The sequence below is a fragment of the Musca autumnalis genome, unplaced genomic scaffold (genome assembly GCF_047663935.1).
Source record: "Musca autumnalis isolate F117 unplaced genomic scaffold, ASM4766393v1 scaffold_4, whole genome shotgun sequence".
Lineage (NCBI taxonomy): Eukaryota > Metazoa > Arthropoda > Insecta > Diptera > Muscidae > Musca > Musca autumnalis.
The window spans coordinates 9,315,622-9,338,970 of record NW_027411977.1 but is presented as its reverse complement, the minus strand read 5'-3'; the positions used below and the strand labels follow the sequence as shown (position 1 = coordinate 9,338,970).

The 23,349-nt window shown below is 38.0% G+C and overlaps 1 protein-coding gene across 3 annotated transcripts in view; it reads left to right on the top strand.

Moving 5' to 3' along the window:
• Positions 1 to 23,349, top strand: part of LOC141402496 (palmitoyltransferase app-like) — a 490,233-nt gene that overhangs the window by 225,306 nt on the left and 241,578 nt on the right. For all 3 annotated transcript variants that reach the window (XM_073983962.1, XM_073983960.1, XM_073983961.1), the window contains one exon: positions 14,555 to 14,671. The gene's annotated coding sequence lies outside the window, so the exon portion shown is untranslated. The remainder of the gene's footprint in view (positions 1 to 14,554; positions 14,672 to 23,349) is intronic.

Below are 23,349 nucleotides of genomic sequence, written 5' to 3'. Positions count from 1 at the left end.
GTGCACGCTGATCAAGTATATATAGTTTGTGGGGTCTAAAATGATTATTTCGAGTAGTTCCAAACGGAATAACAAACTTAATATACCCCCCACAGTATCGTGGAGGAGGACTTTTTTCATTTTTTTTCAAAAAATTTAAATTTTTTACAAAATAAACAAGTAAAAAAGTATCAGTCGGTTTTGCCGACAGAGATACACCCTCAGCCTATGTGAATTGGAACTTTCATCTACGGACGGATCGAACGTACTTAGGTTCTTTTCAGAGTTTTATGACACTTTTTGGACATTTGAGCTTGCAGTTTTGCGGAGGAGGGATTGGACCGACATAGATCTTATTTTGAGAGTCATATCTTTTCGATAGAAGTTGCGCCCACTAGTCATTTCAATGGGTTATTGTACACCTGTTGGACCAGTATGCCAGGAAACATAGACTTGTCCACGGAAAACATAATATGGGTGTAAAAAGAACATCATCGGTATAATTTTCCAAAGGATCTTCGAACAGACCCTAAACTGCACTTAGACACAACTGTTGAACTTTTGTGGTGTAGGTACCCAGCAAAAATTTTGCCTCTAAAGAGGCAGTTAAATGATATGTACAAGTGATATGGAAGTGCATCAAATTATGCATTTTCACTCATGATTTTTACAAGGGAGTGACCCCGGAAAGAGGCACTCCATTGCACCACATTTTAACTGACCCTTTGGCATTGCATTTTAACTGAACCTTTGGCACTGCATTTTAACTGACCCTATGGCACTGCATTTTAACTGAACCTTTGGGGTAGAATAGGAGCAGTCAAAAGCACGTGTTTTGATACAGGCATTCTGCGGAAATTGTGCAAGCCATTACAAAATATCCCAGAACAAATAAAATGCATTTATTATTTGTTTAAAACAATAATATTAATATCTTTATTACATTAACACAAATTATGAAAATTCTCCATTGAATTCAATCGCAAACATGCGTGTTTCCACGGCTCTCCATTTAATGCAAGCTGTTTTTGCTTCATCTGCTAAATGGGTTGTCTTCCCATCACCAGTTAAGATTTCGACATGTACTCCAACTGCACTCCATTCGGAAATTTTCTTCTCTTGAGTTACCGGAAAAATGTTCACAAATATTATTTAGTTTGTCTTAACAAGTGTTTGGAAATGTTAACACGCTTATCTCTTTTTGGAAAATGTATCCGCTACCTGTAGAGATGTACAAACTGATTTATGTACATGTAAGGATATCTAACAACAGCTAATAAAATGTAGCCAACGGAGTGCCTTTTTCACGACTCCGTTCGGACTGCATCCGGATGCTGTTAAATTCTAAGGAGTTGGAGTGCCTTTTCACGACTCCGCTGAACTGCATCCGGATGTTGTTAAAATGTGACAAGGGGATGTGATTCTTTGGATTGCATCCAAATGTGGTTAACATGTGAGGACTGGAGTGCCTTTTTCACGACTCCGTTTGAACTGCATCAAAACATGCCGTGACAGAACTAGTCCACATTGCACTACTTCCAATTCCCAAGGACCGATATGGGCCATTTTAGAAGTTAAACTAAGTTTGGACAAAATATGACGAAGGCCAAATTTTTGACCAAATCGGTATATTAGTTCGATAGTTATTGTGCTTTCCAGCTACTACATATGGTGCCATAGGGGTTTTTTACAACTTTCGGGCTGTTTTCCTAAGAAGTATGGACTTGCCACTGAAAAAAACTTTTACCGTCGTATTTGACAGCGAGTGGACAAATATAGTCCATATTCGAAACTGATCTATATCTGGTAGATATATTAGGATTTGTACAGTATGGACCAAATCGGCCACTCATATCAAGAGTTATCGTGCGTACAAATTTTCCGAACATTTTTGAACTTTTGTGGGGGAGGTACCTGAAAGAGTGGACCGATATGTATTATCTTCGAACTTAAACTAACTTTGGACAAAATATTACCAAGGCCCAATTTTGGACCGAATCAGCAAATCCGTTCGAGAGTTATCTTGCACTCCAGCTACTACAAACGGTCTCATAGAGGTTGCTTCAAACTTTCAGGCTATTTTCTCAGGAAGAATAGACTTGCCCCTGATGAAACTTGTACCGTCGAATGGGGGGGCAGTGAATACAAGTTTTTACAACAAAAATCAAAGCGATTCGGGAGCAGGCCCTAAACTGAAGATTTCCGAAATTTTGTGTGGGAGGTACCCCAAGGAGTGGACCGATTGAATCCATATTGTAGCCTTATCTGAGTCTAATAGAAATTACACGATGTGAAAAGTATGGACTAAATCGGTTACTCCCTTCAAGAGTAATCGTGCGCACAAATTTACCGAATATTTTCGAATTCTTGTGGGGGAGGTACCGGAAGGAGTGGGCCGATATAACCCATCTTCGAACTTGAACTTGAACTATATTGCGAAAGCCACATTTTGGATCAAGACAACCTACAAAAAAAAAAAAAAAAAAAAAAAAAAAAAAAAAAAAAAAACCACAATGCCTGTTGTAGTTTCCGAGAAATAGCTATTTATTTCTCCAGAAATTTGCAAACAGTGCTAAAATATTGTCATATTTAGGTGCACGTCACGCCCACATCTTCCAATACTTTGACCTAATTTTTGGGTTTCCTTAGGTTTAATATGTTTACTATCGAATACTATCTTGAAATTAACAATCGATGATGGCAAAAGATTGGGGTTTTGGCCAGAAAAATTGATTCCTGAACCACTGTTCACCTCCCTCACTAAGTTTAGATAGAGTGTAGTTTAAGGACTCGTCTGGGATTTTTTTTTTAAATATGGGGCCCTAGTTAGAACGGTACACGGTTTTCGGAAAGAATATATACTTCCTGAAAAATCGGCCCAAAAACTCAAACTCTATAGACGTCAGAAGTATTGTGTTTACTTAATTTCTTTAGTTTGGAGGCTGAGGATATATCTGTGTCGCACATCTGACTGATACTTTCTTACTTGTTGAGATATGAAACCGGTCGATCCTGATGATTATCTTAAGATTTTTTTTTTTGATTGTGTTTACTTAGCAATTTCCAATTCGCAGGCCCAATGTTAGGAAACCATCTTGTGCTCGCGAATTGGAAATTGCTTGTATAACGACTCTCTTAAATATATTATAACTTGTTTACCTTGTAAATCTTTATAACTCATTACATGGCAGTTAGTGCAAATTGTTATATAATGGTTTAATCGACTCTTGTGGCACTTGACTTTTTTGTTGGTATCCACCCGTGGCCAATTATCCTGTAATATCCTTCAAATAGTTTATTTTGCTTTAACCACTCAATATGAATAATTTACGCATTTACCTTTAAAGTTCAATGACACACTCTACCGTTCTCTAAATGCCTTCAAAAATATTTAAATTTTCTTTCCTAATGGCCACGATTAAAAGCAACTCAATTTGTGTTTATAATAATTTTACACTTCAAATACATTGAACAGTGTTGCTGCTGCCCACTCCAGACTCCACAATTATTAGCTTTGACTGTGGTGAGCAAAACTAAATGCATTCCCGTTATTAGCAGCAGCAGCGGTGGCTGTGGCGGCAAATAATAATATAATAAAGTTTGGGAGTTTATGAAATCGTGGCTTATGAAATTATGGTAAACATCATTTTTATATGGCCAAAACAAAAACCTAATGAATGAAATATTTGCCTAAAATCTGTGTAAATGGATGTGTATGTGTGTGTGCAGTCATAAAGTAAATTACCAACAAACTAATGATGTTATTCAAATGAATGCATCTGCCTGACGCTCTCTTTGCCCCAGACAAAAGTGATGAACTGGAGAACAAGCAAGCAACAAATACACATGCATGTAGTATTATATTCATTTGGTCCTGCAGTATGGTGGTTCGTCGTTATGAGGAATGATGATTGAGGGGGCTGATAATTTTGTTCCTGGCGCGGTGTTGAGCTGAGTTTTGGCGTTGATGGTTGTTGCACTGCATTGATTTAAAAGCCATTTAGGAAAATTGAATTTCTATGCTTTTGACAAGTTTTTATTTGGTGTTTTGAGTCTGTGTGTGTGTGTGTTTGGTATTTTAGGTTTGGCTGAAATAAACTAAAATTTACCGCATTGTAAATTTAAATTTGAAATTATATATAAGCCAAAAATTAAATGAGAAAATTCATAACTCAAAAGTTAATTATTTTATGGGTTCTGCCAATGCAATTTTGTGATATTTGTTATTTTTCTCGTTTGTCATTGCAGCCAATTTTTCGGAGACACAAATTATATAAATGAGTATGTTCTTTAAAATGATGAGCATGGTTGTGCGTAACAACGCTGGGTTTTCGAATGTGTGTTAAAGAAGATATACATATTTGTCCAACATCGCTAGCAGAACTTTGGTTTCGCTTGATATATATTTCTTAAACTTTTTATACCCTCAGCATTTATGCTATCGAGGGTATATACACGGAGAAAAAAATGCAGCAAACAAATAATATGTTTGGGTGCAAAATGTATGTTACGTTTGAAACTGTTGCAAACAAATATGTTTGAATCCAAACATATTATTTGTTTGCAGCATTTTTTATGCGTGTATACTTCCATACGGGCAAAATTTGTCTCATCTAAATAATGGTTTTAAACCCCAAGTATGTTTGGACGAAATCCGTTTCAAACAATTTGGAGTCGATTTAGCAATGTCCGTCTGTTTGTCTGGCTGGAGCTCACGGATTAACAGATTCGGTCCAAAATTTGGATTTTGTAATATTTTGTTCAAACTTAGTTAAAGTTCGAAGATGGGCCATATCGGTCCACTCCTTCAGGTACCTTCCCCACAAAAGTTCGAAAATGTTCGGAAAATTGTAAAGGTAGTAACCGACTTGGTCCATACTTTACACATCGTGAAATTTCTACCAAAAGTTCTAATATGGACCCCATCGGTCAAGTTCTTCAGGTACCCCCACACAAAATTTCGTAAAAGTTCAGTTTAGGACCTGCTCTCGAATCGCTTTGATTTTTGTTGTAACAATTTGTATTTGCTGCCCCCATTACGGCAGTACAAGTTTTATCAGGGGCGAGTCCATACATCCTGACACCAAGTCTGGTGGTTAGAGCGCACGATAACTTTCAAACGGATCTGCAATTTAGGCCAAAAAATTATTCATCGTAATATTATGTCCGATCTTAGTTTAAGTTCGAAGATGAGCCATATCGGTACATCCTTCAGGTACCTTCCCCACAAAAGTTTCAAAATGTTCGGAAAAATTGTGAGAACGATAACATACTCATCAAGAAATTTCTACCAGACATGGATGAGGTTCCAATACGGACTCTATCGGTCCACTCCTTCGGATACCTTCCACACCAAATTTCGGAAAAGTTCAGGTTAGGACCTGTTCTCGAATCGCTTTGATTTTTGTTGTAACAACTTGTATTTGCTGCCCCCATTACGGCAGTACAAGTTTTATCAGGGGCTTGCCCTGCATTCCGAAGTTGTAAAAAAACCCTATGGCACCAAGTGTAGCGCTTGGAGCGCACGATAACTCTCGAACGGATCTGTAGATTGGGTCCAAAATGTGGACTTCGTAATATTTTGTCCGAACTTGGTTTATGTTCGAAAATAGGCCATATCGGTGCACTCCTTTAGGTACCTCCGCCACAAGAGTTCAACACTTTACGCTAAAATGGTGTACACGATAACTCTCGAAGGTAGTAACCGATTTGGTCCATACTTTGCACATCGTTATATTTCTACGAGGCATAGATCTGGTTCGAAAATCAGCTTTATATATTTCAACTCTTTTGGGTAATTCTCACACAAAATTTCGGTAAATGCAGTTTAAGGCCTGCTATCGAATCGCTTTAATTTTTGTTGTAACAACTTTTACTCACTGCCGCCATTACGACCTTAAAAGTTTTTTCAGGGGCAAGTCCATACTTCCTGAGTAAATAGCGCGAAAGAGGTAAAAACGCTCTATATCGTCACCATAAATGCCCGAAGACGTAACCGACATGAAAATCGAAATTCGTTTTTTGACGTAATCTGATACATAAACCTAAAATACATGTTCTGGCAAAATTTCAAGATTTACTTCCAAAATGCAAATATATTTTTTGTTGGCAAATTCCAAAAAGGCCACAAAATCCGTAATCCGTAGATTCGATACTGTCGATAGATGGACATTTCAATTCACACAGGCAGAGGGTATATCTCTGTCGGCAAAGCCGAATGATACTTTTTTACTTGTTCTTAGTTTTAACGAGCAGAACCAGGGTTTAAAAGCCAGCATCTAAAAACATTAGCATTAGCTGTACACTTAAACTGCTACACAATATTCACACACACGGCTAAATAAGCAACCGAACGCATATTTATTTTTGTACAATTTTGCTTATTTCGTTTTTTACGCCTAATCTTTTTTTCGTTAGGCATAATCGACAACCACGCTACATATTTAACAGTCGGCTGACCATTCGTCGCAGCGAATTAGCCAGAGAGGGTGTTTTTTGTCATTATAGTTGCCAACGCAGCAATAAAAAATATGTAATTTAATGTCAAAATGATCCCATCATATGGTAGAATCTAAAGAATACTAATTATTATTGTTTAAAAATAAAAAAATATATTTTGAACGGCTTCACCAAAAATTCACATGTCCTTTGAACGAAAAAGTGGAATTAATTATATCGTGATTTTTAATGCATTACACTGGTAACCCTGATCTCAAAAACAATTGTTTGCTGAAAACATGGCTAAGCCGTTGAAACTTTGTTGCTTATTCTCTTTTCTGATATGTGTTGATCATGTGTGCTGCAAAATATGAGTATGCGTATCCGATGCTGATTTATTACAGCAACAATATCAATTAGCGTCAGCATCGCTAGCAATATTTTTGTGAAATTTGTTGCTACATGTTGTCGTTGTTCATTGTTGCTAAACATATTTCGGAGAAATTTTAGCAGGCAAAGCTGCAAATATTCGGTGCTTTTGCTAATATGGCGTTAGCATTTTAAACCCTGAACAGAACCTATTTTTTATTTTTAGTTTCGTTCGATGTGAGTGGCAGGGAATTGTAAAAAAAAACATTTTTTGATAATTCCACTAATCCAATAAATGACTGACTTGGGTTTGGGCGTCGGGTTAGTAACCCTCCCCTAGAAAAAACAGCCTACTATGAAAAAACGAAAGAAAAGAAAAACAAACCTCTCTAAAGTTGACGAACCCCGCAAACGTTTTAAGGACCATGATCTGCGAATCTGCACCTGGAATGTTCGCACCCTTTATAGAGAAGGTGCAGTCTTCGCATTGGTAGACGTACTTGAAAAGTACAAGACCGATATTACTGCCATACAGGAAATACGATGGATTGGGAAAGGCGTCACAACAACACCTAAAGGTGACGCACTGTATTATAGCTGTCATGACGTAAAGCATGAGTTTGGTTGTGGATTCGTAGTTAGTCGGAGACTAAAACATCTGGTATCCAGCTTCACCCCAGTGAATGAAAGACTTGCTGCAATTCGAATAAAAGCTAAATTCTTCAACATCAGCTTTATTTGCGCTCATGCTCCCACTGAAGAAAAGGACGAACAGACCAAAGATATATTTTACGAGCGCTTAGAGGAAACATATGACCGTTGCCCTGCCCATGACATTAAAATCATTCTAGGCGATTTTAATGCCAAAATTGGAAAGGAGAATATCTTTGGCCCAACAGTCGGGAAATTCAGTCTCCACAGTGAAACATCTGACATGGTAGTTAGCAGTACCAGATTTAATCATCTCGATACTCATAAGGGCACCTGGCTGTCTCCAGATCAGAAAACAAGAAACCAAATTGATCATGTTGTGATAGATGGAAGACATTCATCGAGCGTGTTGGATGTACGATCATTCCGAGGCGCAAACATTGATTCGGACCACTACCTTGTTACAGCAAAGGTACGCACCCGCTTAAGCGTAGCAAACAAAGTACGAACAGACACAACACGAAAGTTAGACATCGGTAAGCTGCAATCACAACAGATAGCCACAGCATATTCCACTCAACTAGCCCAATTGCTTAATCAAAGCACTCCTTATCCCGATAACATATCAGCGCAATGGCAAAGCATTGCCCACTCCATGCAAACAGCCGCAAAATCCATACTTGGATACCAGAGACCTCCACCAAGGAATCCATGGTATGATGAGGAGTGTCGTGCTGCCACCGAAGAGAAAAATGCGGCATATAGGGCTACTTTACAATCCGTAGCAACGCGTAGCGCACGAGAGAGATACAGGGAGAAAAGGAGAGAGGAGAAACGTCTTTTCCGCAGGAAAAAGAGAGAGATGGAAAAGCGGGAGTGTGAAAAAATCGAGATGTACAGGAGCCAGAATGAAGTCCGAAAATTCTACCAAAGAGTCAAGCATCAAACTGATGGCTTTGGTACAGGCACATCCTCCTGCAGAGACCAGCAAGGTAATTTGGTAACTGATACAGATAGTGTACTCAGGATATGGAAAGAACATTTTTCAAATCTGTTGGTATCCAATAGCAGCGAAGACGACGAAGATACCACAGTCCCAATCCCAGAAGATGGTATTGAATGTATACCGCCCAGCCAAGATGAGGTAAAGACAGCAATAAATCGGCTGAAGAATAATAAGGCAGCAGGGGCCGATGGCTTACCAGCCGAGCTGTTCAAAACCGGAGGCGACACGCTGATAAGGTGTATGCATCAGCTAGTTAGCACCATCTGGCAGGAAGAACGAGTACCCGACGATTGGAACCTGAGTATCCTGTGCCCCGTCCACAAGAAGGGAGATAAGACTGTATGCTCTAACTATAGGGGCATAAGTCTACTCCCTATTGCCTACAAGATCGTGTCAGGGATATTGTGCGAACGACTAAAGCCTATGGTCAACGAGATAATTGGACCATACCAATGTGGCTTTAGACCTGGCAAGTCCACCATTGACCAGATATTTACCCTGCGGCAAATCCTGGAGATGACCCAAGAGATGTAGATCGACACCTACCACCTTTTTGTCGATTATAAAGCAGCCTTCGACAGCCCGCTGCGTTGAAAGGTATTCCAAGCCATGTCTGAATTTGGTATTCCCGCAAAGCTCATCCGGCTTTGTAAAATGACTTTAACTGACACGAGGTCCTCAGTTAAAATAGCAAAGTACCTCTCCGAAGAGTTTGGTACCAAAAGAGGTTTCAGACAATGAGACAGCCTTTCGTGTGACCTCTTCAACATCCTGCTAGAAAAGGTTATACGAGAGGCAAACGTCAAAAGAAGTGGCACAATCTACACCAATAGTCACATGTTACTTGCTTATGCTGATGATATAGACATCATGGGCCGATCAGTAAAATAAGTAACTGATACCTTTATAAAGGTCGAAAGAGAATCTGCTAAAGTGGGTCTGGCGGTAAACGGTGAGAAGACCAAGTTGATGGTGTCGACGCGCAATGCGTCCATTGAGCTCGGACCGACTGTGGAAGTTGGTTCCTATAATATTGAGGTAGTAAAAGACTTCGTCTACCTCGGCACCTCCGTAAACACAACAAACGACATCAGTTGTGAAATAAAAAGAAGAATTGTATTGGCCAACAGATGCTACTTTGGTTTAAGTAAGCAGTTTAAAAACAAAGCCACATCTCGTCAAACAAAAATAACACTATACAAAACGCTGATACTACCCGTGCTAATGTATGGCTCCGAAGCATGGGTACTTGCGCAAGCAGACATGGCTGTGCTTGGTGTGTTTGCGAGAAAAATTCTTCGAAAGATCTACGGACCAATCTGCGTTGACGGTGAATATCGACGTCGCATGAACCACGAACTGTATCTGCTATACAACGACATCAATATAGTTAAACGTATCGAGATGCAGCGATTGCGTTGGCTAGGCCATATCATAAGAATGAGCGATGATGAACCCGCTAAAAAGGCGTATGAATACATGCCACATGGTGCACGCAGAATTGGCAGGCCAAGGAATAGTTGGCGCAAACAAGTAGAGGATGAGATGAAAAGGCGTGGTATTCCAGAGTGCAAAGCAACAAATAGAGAGGAGTGGAGATCTCTTCTTAGTTCGGCCTATAGAACAAATGTTCTGTAATGGGCCAGTTAAGTAAAGTAAGCAATAAATGACTCATTAATATTGTTTTAATAATTAAATTTGTGAATTAGTCTCAGCTATCTTCCATCACATTACATGGTGTACGATACCCTTTAAACAGCTTTTCCGATCACCACCTACTTTGCTCGATAAATCAAATATTATATCAGATATCAATTAACCTAAATTCAATTCATAGAATTCCTTTTGTTCTACCCTCGCCCAATGCCGCCTCCACACAGCAACCAGTCCTCATTTTTTGCTTCCTGGCGTTTACCATTAACTTTCGCAGTTTTTTGTTCACTTGGTGCTGTCATTTACCCACAATTTTATTTATAACTTTGCCCTGTCTGTGCAAAAAAAGTTTGGCATCATAAAACCATCCTTAAATTTCATAAAAAAGTAAAGTTTATACCTTCATATAACACAAATGAGGCCACCAAAATGCCAGGTATTGAGTCAGGAAATTGGAACACAAAAATAATAATAAGAACTTTTGTTTTAATAATGCCACTTCAGTTTCATTTGTTGGTAATAGCGCTAACCCGCTTAAGGAAAGCATCTATGTTTTCCCGGCTATTGCAGATATTGATTGTGGCAGAATCAGATTACAGTGAGCTTTTAATGAAATCGAAAACCAAATAGCTCGGCTTTAATGATATCCTTCGATGGAACGGTTTTTTGTTCATTTTGGTGGCATAAAATCTGAGGGCATAGCTTTCATACTACCAAAATTTTCCTCACCGAAAAAATGGTTTCGACCCCAAGTGTGTTTGGACGAAATTAGTTTCAGACAATTTTGAGTCGATTTAGCCCCGTCCGTCTATCTGGCTGCGATTGGGCCTCGTACACCCATGGGGTATGCGGCCCAAACACTGTGGGCATGCAGGACAGCATTTGTAATACATTTTGAAGCATTTATCAATGTATGTGTGAATATTTTTTGCATGATAGAAATCAAAACTATTTTGATTTTGGAAATGAAAACCTTTCAATCCGATGAATTTTGTTTATTTTCGATGTAATCAAAAAACAATTATTGAAAATAATAAATATTGCTTGTGGGGAAATTTACAATTTTTGAAAACTTCAACTAAATACCGTGTTTTGGAGGAAAATTTATGATTTCTGGAATGTGGATTGAAGGAATTCCACACTACTCAATCTCACACGTACACAAAGGGTTAATCGGCAGCAGCAGTTTGGCAGTAAATGTATGGGTGGCATTACCCCCACAAAAGTTAAAAAAATTTGCAAAAATTGTGCGCCCGGTAACTCTCGAAGTGAATTACCGATTTGTCCCATGCTTTGAACATAGTAATACTTCTACCAGAAGTAGATCAGGATCTAACAGATATAGAATCGGTCCACTTCTTCGGGTTACTTCGAAACACAATTTCAAAATGTTTGGCACGAATGCAGTTTAGTGACTTGTCTTTTTGCAGTCTGTTGTGCTTACGGCTCCTTTTACGACGGTAAAATTTTTTCTGGGGCAAGTCCATATTTCCTGATGTAATGTTCCAACAGGTCTAAATAACCATGTTGACACCAACTTAAAGGACTGATGAAACGTACGAATTAAGAATCCGATTTGGCTGAATCTTTGCGCAGCTAAAACATCTTCAAAAAGTACATCAAGTTCCAAGAAGGCATGCATTGAAAAACATCATCGGGTACATCCCACAACAAAATTGGCGTTTTCAAATTTTTACCGAAGGTACATCTTGTTTTCCTGTTCAATACTTTTCGTGGGCAAGTATATGCTTGCTAAACAACTAAAGTGCAAATGGATCGAATTAATTAAAAAACTTTCATAAATAATAAACTTCGTCCTAATAAGAAAACAATATATAAAAATAAGTGGTTGACATTGATAAAATGATTGGTCCAAAATTTGGTTCTCAAAATATGTTGTCCAAGAAAAGATCATCTTCAAAATTGTTCGCAAATGTGCAGTTTAGGGACATGTCGTTTTTACATCGAACTACAGTATAGTTTTTATCGGGGTAAGTCCATATTGACTGAAAAAATTACCCTAAAGCTACACAAATTTAAAACGATGAATAGCTATGCCTTGCGTTATATGCCTGCAATTGGTTCGCTTTTGAAGAGCAATAACCATTTCGTGCTAGGGGACTAGCAAATGAGCGTGATGAGCATTGTCGTACGAACCCTGAAGACCCAAGATTTGAGAAACTTTTGAACACGCTAGTCATAAGTCGAAAGACTGGCTAGGCCACTTGATGCAATGCAATACGAAGGGAACTAGAAAAGTTGTTATCCTAATAATGAAAACGTGAATCATCAAAAATGGATTTATTTCTTTTTTGTTGTTGTTATTTTAAGTATTCTCCAGCATGATTTATACACTTTTTCATGCGCTCAAACTTGAAACATGGTATTTGAACGCTTCAACAGCATCGTCAGTCGAAGAAAATTGTTAGCCTTGCCTTTTTCTTGATGTTCGGGAATCATACGAAGTCGTTGGATTCCAAATAAGGGCTGACCCATCAATCTCACGTTTTGTTCGGTCAAAAAAGGCGCTGGTTCGAATCGATATGTGAGAGCTTACATTGTCATGGTGCACAATGATTCGTCTTCTCCTCATTGTTTTTCAAATTTCTCAGGAGATTTCAGGCAAACAAGCCGTATAGTCGGTACATGGCCAGTTTAGCCGAAAAAACAGACGACCATTTGCTTCATAGCGCTTCTTCCATGAAAAATTTTCGTTGGATTTGGTATTGCTGGTTTGTTTCGGGCTCATACACATAGATCCAAGATTCGTCGTGACTCTACCTCACGGTATATAATATGACGATCTTACTCTATCCGTTCAGGCACAGCATAATTTTTTTGGGGCAACGGCCGTTTTTGGACGAACCTCACGACATTTGTTTATTAGCGAGTGTCGGCCACCATTAAAATCCATTGAAACAGTTTTTCATAGTGCAATAAGAGGGTCCTTGCCGTGATCCACGTAGAAAGTTGTGAAAAAATGATGGGACGAAAATGTTCACAAGTAAATTCCATTTTTTTGCAAATTGATTTTTTCAAGTCATTGCAAGCAACACAATCCACGGTTGTATTCCAGAACCCAGAGGTCGATTAGGCTAAAAACTATCAAACATTCAAAAAAATCAAATGGCGCCTGGTAACACGCAGTGTTGCCTAGGCCAGAAACTTTTCTAGTTCCCCTAGTATAGGTACAGTATTAAGTAAATAGTGGGCCACGGATAAATCAGTCTTGAATCCAGGAAAAAATAATGGCCGGCTGTTACTTTCAACGTCGTGACGGTGACAGTTTGGAAGGGCAGCTCGTATTATTTTAATCGGCAGTTTATAATGTACACCGAGAATGATTGGGCAAAGATGAGTTGCTACGCCTCAGACTTCAGCCGAGTAGGTACCATCACAATTTACTATGAAGAATTAAGAAAAATATATTTACATGTTTATATTGAAAAATTTAAATGATTATCATGTATACAAAATGTCTTTGTCGAATACCGTAGTAATACTTCTACGAACTGCTACTGACATGATTTCGGGCATAATTTTGTTTTTTAATAATTTTATGAAATCACGAGGCTACCCTGGGTACTTCGGCATTGGTTGGCACTTAGTCCTTCCAAATGTATAACATACATTCTACATTCTAACTTCTTCTCTAAAATTTGTGACAATTTTTATATTTATAAATTTCAAAATTAAGTAAACAAATAATTTTGAAATAAGAAAAAAAAAATTGGGTGTTATTTCCGCGATTTGTTGGTGTTATGTCCGCATTGCTTTGCGCTCAAAATCATTTTGGGAGTGATGTCCGCTCACCGTGGACATAGATGGACCAAAAAAAGTCCTGACAATGTTTAGTCTACCGGTACCACCCGCATTGTATTTCACATCTCCTACCTCTTTTTAATCTCGCACATAAATCGTCATAAATATGAAGTTTGAATTTATTCTGTCGCTATTGTTATCACAAGAAAAAAAAACATATATGTTCCAGATGTTTAAGTTAAACTATTAAATATATGTTTTGTGGTTTTATATGAAGTTGAAGTTATTATCTAATAGCCACGAGCTATTTTCAAAACAAATATAAATACAAATAAATAACTTATTATGAATTCAGGCAGAGCTTTCACTAATTCACTGATATTGATATTTTTTTGCTTGGTTGTTGTTTTTGTGTAAACAATAATTTCTTGTTTTTGTTAGCTCTGAATTTTCGCCATTTTCGAAGGGTTGAAACAAAACAAACAAAAATTTACATTTTTTGTGTTTACGTTTCCATGCTTTTATTTTTGTGTTTACAATTCGTATTTCCTTTTTTTGCGTGGGCGAAAGGATTTAGGAACATTATTTTCCAATTAATTTAATTGCATTTGTATAAATGGATTATTTTTGTTGTTGTCTCGGTTTTTCTTCTTAATGATGAATGTTTTTTTTTTACCAATTTCTGCTTTATTACAGATTATTTTGTAACCGTCTGTGTGTGTGTGCGCGAGTGTTTAACTGCATTTAGCTGCTGACCCAAACAATTGAAATACTTTGACGGCAATCATAAAACGAACAAAGGAGAGCAAAAAGGTAATTACTTTGTTTTTATTTGTAATGTATTTAATTTGATTTGTGAAATTCAATTAGGAAGTTGTTCAATAGTTTTTCAACCTTTTTCATCCTGACAGTACAATTATTTTCTATCATCATTTATAGCTTCTAACAAATAAATAAATCATTATCACAATAATCCCATTTTACATTTTTTGTTGTATAAGTTTAATTAAGAAATAGTAATAGATGTTCGACAGGATAAATACAGATATACTATATAGTTCGCAACTAGCAACTAGGGCCAGAGTAAAACATAACTTTAGTCGGCACTTCTAAAAATTCTTCTAAAAAAGGTAAACAAAACAGTCGCCTTTGTCGATAGACTTAAATGACTTAAAAAACTAATCAGGAGTGGTGGTAAACGTACACCGCCGTTAGGTATGTTGGACGGCCCTAAATAGTGTGATATTTTGGGCCCACATTTCGGAGAGTATTGGAATCCCCTAAATACATATATAGGGGGGTTTTGTCTTTCCGCAGTTTTAACTTAAAGAAAAAAGTGAGAAAATTCACAGGGAATTTATAGTTGTAAGAAGGACTATCGGGTGCCATCGTGGTGCAATAGTATGCACACCCGCCTTGCACGCTAAAGGTCGTGGGTTCGATTCCCCGGCCAGGCAACATCCAAAATTTCAACGGTTGCAAAATACCCCTCAGTAATGTTGGCGACATTTCCTGAATATTTCAGCCATGTAAAACTTCTCTAGAAGTGGTGTCTTAGGACGCGCCGTTCGACTTGGCGATAAACAGTAGGTCTCATATCATTGGACTAATATGAAACGGGGTGCACTCATTGATATGAAAAAAGTCTCCCATGTCCCGCATGGGATGTTTGTGGAACAATTAGTAAAAATTGCTGCACTTAAGAAAAGAACTGGAACTTTTGTGGAGAAGATACTGGAAGGAGTTGCTTGGAATAATCCAATCATTGATTTGATCGATGACAAACGATGCCCAATGTCAATTCTACCTTTCGGTTGGTATCGTGTCATCAGTCATTTCAGTTTGTCGGCGTAGGATTTTGAAGAGCAGTCGGACCATTAAAAATTAATGACATCGTTGTAATCAAGACCACAAGGTCTACATTCAGTAAAAATTTCGAACAGCTCTTAACCAGCAATAACGAAGTTTATAAATGCTGGGGGGATATACCCGAAGTGTTTGTTCTTGGAACCAAAGGGGGAACCGAAAGAATATCAAACTACAGTATGCCAACTTCCTCCCTTTACTCGGGACATTATTGTGAGATACATGGTGGATAAGACTCTTCCACCCAGACATGTCCGCAGGGATCTTCATGACCTAGAGGGAATTGTCATACGATAGATATTAGAGAGAATCCCCAGATCAGTAGGTCTATCAAGTAGATTTAGAATGGATTCACACCGATGCAGTCACAGATGCCATAAGCAACTATTGCGGGAATTCGGTCATCGGAGTAAATCCCCCAACTACCGCAGCTGAAAAACGTCAGCGGTCCTGATATACCAGAGTAGTTATGGCTCAAATACGTTCGGGATGGTGCAACCAAACCAACTACACTACTTCTGTAGTTACAAATTATCGATGCAGCCACATGGAGATGGAGTTAGATCCACATTAATCAGGAAATCGAACATACTATCATATCAAATGCTGTTACAACAACTGGCCCGCCTCATTGCTTCAGGTTCTACAAAATATAAGTAGAAAAGATATTCTCCTCATAGACATCAAACGACTTGTGCCGTTTGTTCATACGACCAGGACACTAATAGAGTGGATTCTCCATGGTTTAGGTTTCTTCCGAATCTTCACAGAGCCTATAGTGCTCAATATTGTTGTGCTCCGACTCTTGAGTGATGACCCCTATTTTTTTTGTGAAGAAAGAAGTGAAGCGGTGCTTGGCACAGTCTTCCATCGACCAGTCGTTAACGAACTCATTTTCCACAACATTGCAGTATACCGGTATCCAGACGAGACCAGATTTTATAACAAACAACAATAGACACTAGTAGACTATGTACACTAGGGTTATGCTTTTTTACAAGCCCATTTGACGTATGAGATCGAAACAAAACAGCAATCGACCCTGTGGGTCTTCGAAGGCGGGCCGAATGCTATAAGAGTTGTTCATGGAGGAAACACTTCGAAGCAAATGGTCGCCTGTTTCTTCGATCATGTGCCGACTATACGCCTTGAGCAATGTAGGACGGTCAATTCTGAGTGGTACACTACAATTTGTTTGCCTGTCGTCTCCGGAAAACGAACATGAGAAGACGAATCATTGTGCACTATGACAATGCGAGCTATGAAATATCGATTCAAAGCAGCGCCTTGTTGACCGGACAAAACATGGAATTAATGGATCATCCGCCGTACAACCCTGCCTTGGCACCTAATGACTTCATTTGACTCCAGAACGTCAATAAAACAAGTAAAAAAGTATCAGTCGGCTTTGCCGATAGAGATATACCCCCAGCCTTTGTGAATTGAAACTATTATCTACGGACAGATTAAATGAATAGAGGATCTTTTCAGAATTTTCTGGCCCTTTGAACGTGCCGACAAATATATGGATTAGGATTAAAGATCAAAAGTGTTGCGGAATAAGTACTTAATTTTTCCACGTCCACAGTTGGTATATCGTCACCATAAATGCCCGAAGACGTAACCGACATGAAAATCGAAATTCGTTTTTTGACGTAATCTGATATATAAAGCTAAAATACATGCTATGGCAAAATTTCAAGCTTCTACGTTCAAAAACAACGATCCTATTCAAGAAATGGCATTTAGGAAAATGGGATAAAATTGCAGATTTTGTTGTGATGGAGGATCTCAAAACTAAGCAACTCAGCGGTTTTGGTTTCACTACTTATTCCCCTTCGTATATTGACGATAATATCCCATATAGTCGCCTTCATAAGATTAATATTCCGTAAAACAGTTTTAATTTTATAACGTTTTTTGCATATCCTATAAAGTTTTGGTTTTGTGGGTTACGTCTTCGGGCATTTATGGTGACGATATGCAGATCAGTTGTTCATAGATCTTCTCTGGGAGTAGGCGTAAAGTGAAGATTTGGTCCATTGTAGATTTGCAAGGTCTATAATGGCATTGGTAGGACCCAATTATTCCATTGACCATAGATTTTAGCCGTTCACAGGACATAGCAGACTGAGGTTCCAACCGTTGGGTATGCATTCCTCCAGCCAAATTTAGTTCGGCGGTAAACACTCAATGGCGTAGTTTTTGTTTGGTTCTGGGGTATATTCGCCACCCGTGTTTGATATCAGAAGCTTGATAAAACGCTCCTTGCAGCTCCTCAGTATGCTTTCAGTGCCTGCACTACCATACCTTTCACTCTGATATTTTACACTCTTGTGAAGTTTGCGCACTTCATTTTGGTCATGCCGAGTTTCCCTCGTTCACGTTATTCCCGTTATTTCGTTTTTCTTCTGAAACTAAATTTCTCATTGTCTCCCGATATTTTTTCTTGGCTCTTCGTGTTGCTATTGACCCCAAGGTTTTCTCTTCAGTAGATTCACCACTCTTCGAATGTTCCAATGGATTTTTAGGAGATGGGTTTTGGAACCCAAGAGTAGATTTTTCCTACAATTTAAAGATAGTGGGTTATTCTTGGTGACTACGATCTTCCATATTATTGGTTCCAGCATGTGGGTAAGTAGGGTAAGCGGTGTAGGTTTCTTGGGTTTGCAGCTTCTCGACATCCAGCTTTCGTTCTGTATTAGATTCCATTCATGGCTATGACAGCGGTCAAATAATCTCTCAAGGCGATCGTAGAATATATCCGTGTTCTGTTCAACTTAGCCTTCGGTTGGGGAGTGGGCGCATATGGGATTCGCAAGAGTAAAATTTGCTCCATTTCAATCGTATTTTACTCCCATTCGGAAAGGAGAAAAGCATATGCATAGAAAACTAAGTTGCCAATATTTTCAATAGTCATGGAAAGACCCATACATATATATACCAAAATGAATGTCTCGACGAGCTGAGTCGATCCGGCTATGTCCGTCCGTCCGTCTGTCCATCTAAACATTGTAATCACGCTACAAGTCGCAATTTTAATCCAATCGTCACCAAATTTTGGGTGTTGATGAAAGTCCCGGAGGGGAAGAAGCCAATTGATTTTGGTGATGGTCGGATAATATTCAGGGGTCGGAATATGCAAAAAACTTATTTGGAGAAAAAGTCATCATTTTATTTCAAAGCGTATATATTCGCTTCTATCCCCCATACATATATGTAGGAAGAGAGAAAATTAGGCCTACCACAACATAACAAACAACCCCCACAAGTTAGTGTTAGAGAAGCATTCAAACCGTGCAGACGTGCAAGCGAAGAAGTCTAACCGAGTAGACGTGTATTCAACGACGCGCAATCGCAACGACGGGCGAGAGCAAATCATAAACTCCATTCGATTCATTTTATTTACTACATTAATCAATTCATTCTATTACATACTCCATTTAATATCATTTTATTAACATTCAATAAACTCATTACTTTTAAATTGTTTAATCTTAATAAACAAAACTCTTTCAATCCATCTTGTGAACGGATAAGTATAATCCAACAGGGATTCTGCAAAGATTCCCATAAATTTGGGGGCTCAACCCGAATGTAAAGTGAAAATCTCAACCCGAATGTAAAGTGAAAATCTCAACCCGAATGTAAAGTGAAAATCTCAACCCGAATGTAAAGTTAATAAAACTCAAACTCGACGAAATAATAAAAAGTGAACATTGCAAACGGCAAACTCGACATAAAAAACAGAAATTCTAAGTGACGAAATTACTCGCTGTAATTTGTAACATTGTGAAATACGCAATTCTCGCAATAGAAAAGTAACGAACTATCTATCGAACTCTCTAGATCATTTACTAAAAAGAAAAGAAACGTGTAAAAGTAAAATTGTCAACCGTCAAAATGCCTATGCTCGGAGATTTTGCATTGGTGAGAAACAATTTGGCGACGGCGAAAAAAACGACAGTTACTATGCTTCATCAATTTGTTTTTGAGAACGAAGGAGACAGAGGTAATCGTAAACGCCTGCGAAGTTTTGAAGGTTTCTCTTTTGGTGAAGAAGACGAGGAGCAATACAACAAAAAATCAGAATATGTGAAGACGCACATGAAAACATCAGACCTTATTTCTATTTGCTGTTTGTTAGGAATCGACTATGACGTAGACGATTTGTTTCAACATGTGTTTGCAAATTTGAAAAAGGGGATGTTGCTGACGACCGCTGATGTTGCTCAGGGTGATGACGACGACGTCACCGACGATGAGGAGAACGAAGAGAATGAAACCGATGAAGAACAAAATTCGGCTAGCAACGACGAAAACGATCAAACCATAGTCAACACTCAAAACAAATTAGAACTTTTACAAGACAACGACAATGATAGTGATGATGATGAGGTTCCTGCTCAAACACATCATAATGAAGTTAACTTGTGCGCCTCACGATATGCACTGAAATATGAAGATAATGCGACGAAGAATAAAAACACATACAACAATAAGAAAACATACGAGAAAAATAATAACGAAGTTAACTCCGCGGTTAAACAGAAAAAACGACTTAATAATAATCAAAACAAAACAAGTAACGATGAACATTTGATGAAACAACAGTGTGACCTAGTTAACGTAAATGTACCAAGATTTTCCATGAGTTTTCGAGACATAGAAGATTCAATGCGATTGTTTGATGGATCTGGCACATTGTCAATTCAATCATGGCTCGAAGAATTTGAAGAAATGGCTAGTGTTATGTATTGGGATGATTTCCAGAAATTTGTATTCGCGAAAAAATCATTGACGGGATTAGCTAAATTATTTATTTCAAGCGAAAGAGGAATCACAACATGGAACAAATTAAAAAAGGCCCTTTTGTGCGAATTTGGATCATCCATGAACAGTGCTCAATTACATAAACTACTCACTGAGAGAAAAATGAATAAAAACGAAAGTGTGCATGAATATTTCCTACATATGAAAGAATTAGCATCTCGTGGTTCTATAGAGGACAGTGCTCTAATTCAATATTGTATCGACGGTATTAAAGACTCTATTTCGAACAAAGCAATTTTATACGGTGCGCGTAATCTAACAGAATTTAAAGAAAAACTTAAGTGTTATGAAACAATGTGGTTTAAATTCAGAAACAATAACGATACGAAACACTCTGGCGATAAATCTAATGTTAAAAGTGACAAAAACATGTTATGCTTTAATTGTGGAAATAAAGGACACTCGTCGAAATACTGTAAGGACAAAGGAAAAGGACTAAAGTGTTTTAATTGTGACAAATTCGGACACATATCAAAAGATTGCCCTTTGAAAAGTGAAAAGACAAATGTACGATTAATTGCAGATGATATAATGAGAAAAAATGTTAAATTTCGTGAAGACATTCAAATACTTGCATTATTCGATACAGGTAGTAAATTCAATATAGTTTCCGAAAATCTATATAATCGATTGGGCAAACCGAAACTTTTGAAATCAAACTTTCATTTAGTCGGATTCGGTAAAAACGCGAACGCGAATAAAGTTAAACCTTTAGGATACTTTAACCATGAAGTGCAAATAGACAATGAACAATATGATTTGACATTCCATGTAGTACCCAATTCTTCAACCGACGTCGAGGTAATTTTAGGAAAAGAATTTTGCAGATTTGCTGAAATAAGTATTACAGCTGATGGCGTGAAAATCAAAAAGGTAAATGATTCAGTATCTGATGAGACTCATAGTATTATGAAAATGGACGTTTGTACCGACGACGAACACCACATCAATATAGATCCTAAAGCTAGCGAAGATTCAATCCTGAAAGTGAAGAATATGATCCAGAATTACAAACCTCAGAAGATCAAAACGACGAATGTAGAAATGCGTATTACCCTGACTGACGACAATCCGATATATTGTACACCACGAAGACTTCCCTTGAAAGAGAAAATAATAGTTGACGAACAAGTAGATAAATGGCTTGAAGAAGGTATCATTGAACCATCGGAATCGGAATTTTGTAGTCCAATTGTTTTAGTCAAGAAGAAAGACTCTACACACAGACTTTGCGTGGATTATAGAAAGATAAACAAAGTCATCGTTAAAGATCATTTTCCACTGCCATTGATAGAAGACCAGCTCGATAGACTTCAAGGAGCGACGATATTTAGTACCATAGATTTACGCAACGGTTTTTTTCATGTCAATGTCAACAGCGATAGTCGGAAATATACATCTTTTGTTACCCATAACGGACAATTCCAATTTCTTAAAGTACCTTTTGGACTAAGTAACTCACCTGCCGTTTTTCAGCGACATGTAAATGCTATATTTAGAGACTTAACGCGAGAAGGTGTAGCGTTACCTTACGTTGATGACGTTATAGTTCCAGCGAAGACCGAAGAAGAAGCTGTATCAAATTTAGAAAGAGTTCTAGATACATGCAGAGATTACGGATTAGACATCAACATTAAGAAATGTCATTTTCTACAACGACGAATCCAGTTTCTTGGTAACATAATAGAAAATCAACAGATTTCACCAACACCAGAAAAGATCAAAGCTATGGCGAAATATCCACAACCGAAAGACGTTAAACAAGTAGAAAGGTTTCTTGGATTAGCGGGATATTTTAGAAAGTTTATACCAGATTTCGCGTTGATAGCAAAACCTTTAACCGACTTAAAGAAGAAAAATGCTCTGTTTAGATTCGACGCTGAACAGATAACAGCTTTCAACAAACTTAGACAGATTTTATGCGACGTACCTGTTTTAAGGATTTTTAACCCGAATTATGAGACTGAAGTTCATACAGACGCTTCAATAGATGGATACGGGGCTGTGCTTTTACAAAAGTCACCAGATGACAATTTACTTCATCCAGTCTATTACATGAGTCATAAAACCAGCGACGCCGAGAGGAAATACACCAGCTACGAACTAGAAGTGCTAGCAATCATACAAGCTTTGAAAAAATTTAGAGTTTACCTGATCGGAATACGTTTTAAAATAGTCACTGATTGCAATGCCTTTGCGAAGACGTTAGATAAAAAGGATTTGTGTACCAGAGTAGCACGTTGGGTATTATTCCTGCAAGAATATGATTATGTTATAGAACATCGTCCCGGAACACAGATGAGACATGTCGACGCTTTAAGCAGACAACCGATTATGATAATCAACGAACAGAATTTGACGTCGAAGATAAGTCGCTTACAGATACAAGACGAAGATCTAAACACCATTCGAGAAATTTTGAAAGATAAGCCAGACTATAAAGATTACTTCATAAAAGGAGACATTTTGTACAAACTGGTTGATGATAACGAACTGATAGTTGTACCGAAAGGAATGCGTAGTGAAATTATTAGAACTGCTCATGAGAAAGGACACTTCTCCGTAAAGAAAACCAAAGAGATAATTGCAAAAGAGTATTTCATTCCGCAATTAGAAGAGAGAATCCAGAAACAGATATCGAACTGTATCCCTTGCGTTATTTTGAATAGAAAGCGTGGTAAGCAAGAAGGCGAATTAAATCCGATACCTAAAGACGATACACCGCTACACACGTACCACATAGATTTTCTTGGACCTCTTCAAGCAACAAGTAAACTTTACAACCATATTTT